Below are 6,724 nucleotides of genomic sequence, written 5' to 3' on the forward strand. Positions count from 1 at the left end.
AAAACTTCCCAGATCTTGATTACCACACACATAAAAATTACACTTAAAAAAATAACCATAGGAAAATACTTTTACTACATATTAGACAACCACTGGCTATATGTAATGATTTCAGTGCTTTATAACAGAGTAGACTTTATATTAGCCAGATTTAATATATTCTGTCTATAGTACCTGTGAGAGCTTTTCCTCTTTCTGGAAGAAAACAACAGAGCAGGAACCAAAACTCATCAGGGTTATATGGAATCTGACATACAAAAGCTGCTATTTCACATCTTTTGATAATTGCTGTCCTGAGCAGATGAACTGTTATGGTCAGCAAGGGTGCATGGGTCATGGTGCAGAATAAGCATCTGTGCTCTTCAGGACCTTGTGAGTGCTTGGATTGGAATTTAATTTCACCTTTTGGCTTTATTCCCTGCATTGTGGTAATTTCTTTGCTGTCTCAGGCTGCATTTGACTCTTTCACTGACTCCAGTGTTCCTTGGCTAGTCCTGCAACGAACCATTTCTCTGTGTGCCTCTAGATGAGCTATCTCAGAAGAAAGCTCACTGGGATCAGAAAAGTCTCTAGAGAACACTGGTTTGACTCCTAAGATAAGAAATAGTTCTGTTTAAGCTCTGCTTAAGTCATTAAATGTATGCCATTGATCTAAGTGGGAATTAGACTGAGCCCCAGAAGACCACTCAGGTTCAGTGAGGTCGTTCCTGCTCTCCTCTGCTGTGAGAGAGAAAATTTGAATGCAATTAAGATATATATTTAAGATTTAGAACTGAAGAGCAGATGGTCTTGGCTGTACGATGGGTAACACATTTCTGGCTTTGTAAAGAGACTTTTTTTTTTCCTCCAGAGTTTTCGGCCAAAAATGATTTGTAAATACAATTTCTCAGAGGTCTAATTGTAAGAGAATGAATACAAACTGCTAACGTAACATTAAAGTGGAATTACTGTCAGACTGTCTATGCTTACAAAAATGCATCCACCTCTTGGGGTCCCCAACAGATTCTCCATCTCCACATAATGAGGTTGTATCATATAGAAAAAAATGTAGGTTTCAAATATTAACTGTGTTTTTAATAATATCACTGAAGTTTAACGAGCTCCAGGACCGTTCTGTTGCACATTGTTGCACATTTAAAACGTGGGGAAAAGCACTTTAAAAGTGTATATGTAAAATTTGCTTTTTGAATATTTGAATAATTAAAATCAAATTTTGTTTTGCTAAAATATGTGATGCTGTTGTCTTTACAAAGCCAGTGAGTTTGACTAATATTAAATAGACTGCATTAATGATGTCTAAATGGTACAGCCTGTGCAGATGTAATACAATCTCCTTCCATACTATTTTATCACATTACTCTGATTTCTAATCTTGCAAATAGTCTCAAGAGGAATTACTCACATGCATACAATAACCTCATGTTCTTTAATGTTTGCAGGCTTGGGCCCCAGGTTACAATGTCACTTATACTGAAATTGTTTCTGAGTGTACAAGGCTGCTAATTATTCCAGATTCTGCACGTAGAAGTGTATTTTGAAGGGGGAAGTACATCTTACTTGTCGGATTTTGTCTTTTCCTGTTTCCTTCTGATCTGTTTCTAGTTACACATATGGTGAATATAATAAACACAAGAAATTATTGGGTTGTTTGGTGATAGAAGTGTTCTAGGTGCTCAAAGAATAAAAGATTGCAACTGATTTGACTTTTTTTTTCTAAAAAAAAAAAATAATAAAAATTGAAGAATCAATTCAATGCATAATATGATTTACCAAGTTATAGTTTAGTGATCAGTGCAGAATGAAATTGGAAACACATTTTTTTGCTTGCATTTACACATTTTAGAAACGTTGGGATTTAGTTTTCTTAAAATGTGCTTCCTTGTGTTTTACGTTTCAGCCAGAGGACTGAAATTAAATTTGTATAGGAAGGTAATAAAAGGAGTTTATAAGTACATGGAACTGCTACTTATTTTCAGCCTATGACAAAGTGAATATTCATGGCAGCTTGTTAATTCATAAAATTCAAAACTTCAGGTAAGACCCAAAGCAAACAAGGAAGAACCTATGTCAAGCTGCAAGACAGTGAGATTTGGCAACTTAGACATTTCTGAAATACTTTAATTTGGGTTTATGCACCTCTCGACATAAATACGTGCATCAGAGCAGTGCATTAGTGTTTACAGGCTGGGATTGTGTTCCCTAGGCCCTGTTTTTTCTCTGGTTTCAGTGATGCACGTCCAAAAGGTTTCAGCCTTGCAATTCAATGAAAATATTTCAGCATGACATCCCTGGCCTGCTGAGGAACACCCATCTGAAGAGTCTCAGCATGGAAAAGATTCCAGATCAGATTCCAATACCAGAAGTTGAGACACGAGTTCCTGTAGCAGCAGGAAAATAGATTCTCCCAACCTTTGTAAAAAAAAAATCTACTGTCTCTTGCTCCCATCAAATATGTTATAACCAGTGAGTTTTAGTAGATGGGGGGAAGGACTGCTCAGATCCTTAGGTGAAGGGAGAGCCTAATTTACCAGGAAGTGTGAGGAGAGGATTACTTCATTTGTCTATATTGAGGAATATATGCTGGAAACTGAGGGAGGGCAAGAGATAGATGACTACAAATAGATATATGTTAGTCAGCAGTGAAGTTAGGAATTATCAACAAGCTGCCTGCCAGTATCAGAAATCAGATTCTGAAGAAGCTTTGTAGCAAAACCAGCCAAAACACTCTAAAACATCCCTTTAGAAGAAAGATCAGTTTACTTCTGAAAGGGGTTGTGATGTGGTTCTGAAGGACCTGGAGCCTGGATTTCCCCCAGGTGCATGGCCACTGTGCCTTCTTCAGGCAGCTGAGTTCTGCTTCATTTGTTTTGCTCTTCTTTAGCCCTTGCACGTAGCACAGGACAACTGGGCTCTCCAGAGCAGCAATCCTGATGTCACTGTCACCAGCACATGACAGTCCTTCCCCTGCCAGTCTACAGAGCAAGAAGCACCAGCAATGGCAAATCTTATGCTTTCGTTCCTTCCTCTCCAGCTCAGTTCTGGCAAACCAGATTTGATTTACCACTCTGTCATTTTCCTGTAGTATGAATTATCTCGTGCCCTCCTCCTGCAGGTGCTAGTTGTGACTCGGGACACAAACCTCTCCCACAGAGGGACGTGCCTGCAGCTCAGTGTAAGCACTTCCCTTAACCCCACTGAACATCCATCTCTTTCCTGTGCTCCTAGTAATTTATGGTAGTTGAGCATGAGTACAGCCAGCCCCTGGCCTCTGGAGCACAAACCAAACGCCTCTTTCCACGCGCTGCCACTTCTGCTTAGCAAGAAATAAAAAGGTTTCTGCACTGAGCCACACAAGAAAAAGAGAGAACAGTAGAATTTGAGGCCAAGTGAGCTTGTTCAAGTGCTGCTAGTGTTCCTCCACATCCCAAGGAACTGTCTTGTCTAAGATAATCCACACTATCAAAGGGCAGCAGAGTTTTTAGGGCACAAGGGTTTTTAAATGATGACATTCAGCCGAAGACAATACATATGTAGACTCGTTCAGTCTTTCTTGTTTTAGAATATAGCCTAGTCACAACCTGACCAATGAAACGTCTTGCCAAATTGGCCAGAATCTTTGAATTCAGACACATTGTATTGATCCTTTGAGTTTTCCTCTCTTTTCCAGGTGGGAATCTCAGAAAGACAAAAGCTCACTTCCTATTTATGTTGTGCTTGCCAGAAAGTGCATAGGAAGCTCACAGGGACTCCAGAGGAGTGGATGTGAGAAGTCTTGCTTCTCTTCTGTTGCAGTGCCCAAAGAGACCTCTCTCAGAAGCATTTCTCCTCCTGAGGAGAACTCCTCAGAAAAAGAAGTTTAATTAAAAAGTTTTCAATAACGTTCAGTAGCACTGTGCTTTGGATTATGGCTCAAATATATTGATGTTCCTGAGAAACTGGCTTAAAAAAAAGGAAGAGGTGAATTAGCTGGAAAAGGAAAGAAACTTTAGTATTAAGCATAATCACAATGGTGAGATTTATTGTTTTATCCTTGTTCTTATAGTGAAAATCCACACTTTAAAAAAGCCAACACATACTTTTATCATTAAATCTCACCACATGTTAAAGCTTACAGAATGGTCTGACATATAGTGAAATTTCTGCAGCTATGCTTTTATTAAATGTTACATAAGGCATATCAAACATTAAGAGAAGGATTAAAAGGTTTGTGGTGCTTCAGGTGTAAAGGCTTTTCTAGAAGAGGAAAAACTAGAAAAACTAGACCCTATCTTTGGGACTCCAGCAAGAGACTGATGTGTTTAGCAGTGAATGTGAAGGGGCAGGCTTAGTCGGGGAAAAAAATGATATTTCATTTAAATAAAAACAAACAAATAAACAAAAAAAAGGCTTGGCATTTGATTTCATTTGCATCAAGCTGAAACCAAGGTGCTTAAAATTTTAAACAAGCCAGACTGAGACACTCCAGAACATGTAGGAATTTTGTGGCTAAGAAGCTCCCTAGGAGATGGGGTACACAGCAGGGAGTCAAACCCACGTGTGCCAGGTCTGAAGTCAGCTCACTAGTCCCAGGGCTAATGTATTTTCTAAGGCTTTTCTACCATTCATTGCCTTTTTATAATTTGCCCTGACACTTTTAAATGCTTGGGTTTGTTACAGATCAAAACCAACTGTGAGAATCACAGATTTCTTTCTTCGTTATTTTGTGGTGAAAATAACGGAGTAATTTGCAGTCTTTGGCTCAATATATATTGACATATGTACACAAAATTAAATAGCTCCACTCAAAGAAAGAGTCAAGTCTATCATCAGTTACAGAAATCATATCATTATCTGTAGCCCCCACCTAGTTCTGGTTCCATATTAGGATCCTAAGCCACCTCTTTCCAGCTGAATAATGGTGAGCATATTGCCTGTTCTGGAATGCTCCATCATTTCCCCTCTTTCTCACACCTCATTTTGACTAGAAATTCTTGCTGGAGCCCAGCAACTTAGTGGTAAACACACCTCCTAGGAGCCTACTCCAGATCTGGTCAATAATGCACTTAAACTTTTCTTATTTACATGAAAAGGTTGATCTGCCATTTGTGGCTAGACCCAAGATGCGTGCCTACCAAAGTGTTTTCCAAACTATTTCTCTTTTAAAGGGAAAATAAATGCAGTAAGCTAGTGAGTTAAGAGACCAGCCTCATGCAAAGGTACAAACCCAAACCAGACAGGCAGGAGCAGAAGCAGCTCAGTTATGTATGGGGTGCTGGTAGAACACCAGTGAGTTAAGCTGTGGCAAAAGGACCAAGCCATTCTGAGAACTTGTCAGCTGTTCATTGCTATGGGCTTAAGAAAACGATTTCTCACAGGTAAGGAAGGAGTAGGATGCAAAGCTTGCTGAGAAAGCTGAGCTCTTTTTAGAGCCCTCTTCCCTCCTGCTGCACTCCCTCTGCGTGGGCAGGGGAGGTGGTGACCTGAGGCTTATTTTGGCATCACTTCTCTTTGCTGTTTAAGCAGCACTGCATTGGTGGGGCAGCTGCAGAAATGTATTCTCTGTGTTTCTGTGGACAACGTTTCTTTAAGGGTGTTCTGGAAAGCTGGGAGTGGTGCCCGTGGAGTGGAGTTGCTTATGGGTTCAGGTGAGGCATGCTGTGAACTGACACACGGATGTTCCCCAGGAGCAGGGCACCTGAGAACCCAGAGCTGCAAAGTGAGGCCACCTTTCACCTTGATTTAAAATGTTTTAAGGGCCTGGAAATGCTGCTGATGTCAGGAGGCTCTGTTTTGTTTTCAGAGGGTTTTGTAATTCAGCTGCATTTAAATTCAGAGTGACAGCTGAAGTCCATCCTATGCCTGAGCAAACCTTTGTGTATCCAGTGGTCATTCCATGGTGCTTCCTCTGCAGGTGCCACTTCACACCCAGCACAGCCAGGTGCCATTTCTCACTCAGCCCAGAGCCTGACTGGGTGAGGTTGACGAAATCTGTACTAAAATTGTCTCTTAACTTATTTTCAGGAGCCTACTCGGTGCTTTTCTCCACGTAAGCCTGACAGTTAGCAAGTCTGACACTTGCAGTTTCTCAGACTCTGCTTTTTTTTCTTCCTCAAGACTCTTCATTACCCAGATTCTGTGGCAACTAAGGACTCTCTTTTGTTTCTAGTATCTACAACATTATGCTATTCCAAAACCACAGGTAAGAAATATTAGCTAAAACTTTGACTATTCCTGTCCACATGAGTAAAAAGTCAGGATCTGGTGATGCATATTTATGTAATGAAATAAGCTCTGGAATAATTCTGGCTGCTATAATTTTGGATTTAGGCAACAGCTTCACAGGAAGTTCTCTCAGCACTAGTTAATTTTTAATGTTTTCTGATGAGAACATCTGAGGCCATCCTCTGCTCATGCCTGAATGTATTAGTATTTCAGAAGGGAATATATAAAAAAAAAAATGTAGCTGAAGGTATACTAAAGATTGTGTTTAAATACCTGAGCTGAAATTTAGCAATAAAATACAAGTTATCTGGTTTAAAAAAACCCAACGTTGGTGGAAATCAGGGTGATATTATTTTTTACTGAATAAAAGACATAGGTGTTAAATTTTAAAAGTGCAGTTAAAAATAAAATTAAAAAAAAATTGTTTTGTTGGAATAAGCAGCTGCATTTCTAGCTGTATTTTAAGAGAAACTTTTCTAGTCTTTTCTCATTACCTTCCCCAGGTGAGTAACAAGATCCCGCT

The sequence above is a fragment of the Merops nubicus genome, unplaced genomic scaffold (assembly GCF_000691845.1).
Source record: "Merops nubicus isolate BGI_N331 unplaced genomic scaffold, ASM69184v1 scaffold19598, whole genome shotgun sequence".
NCBI lineage: Eukaryota > Metazoa > Chordata > Aves > Coraciiformes > Meropidae > Merops > Merops nubicus.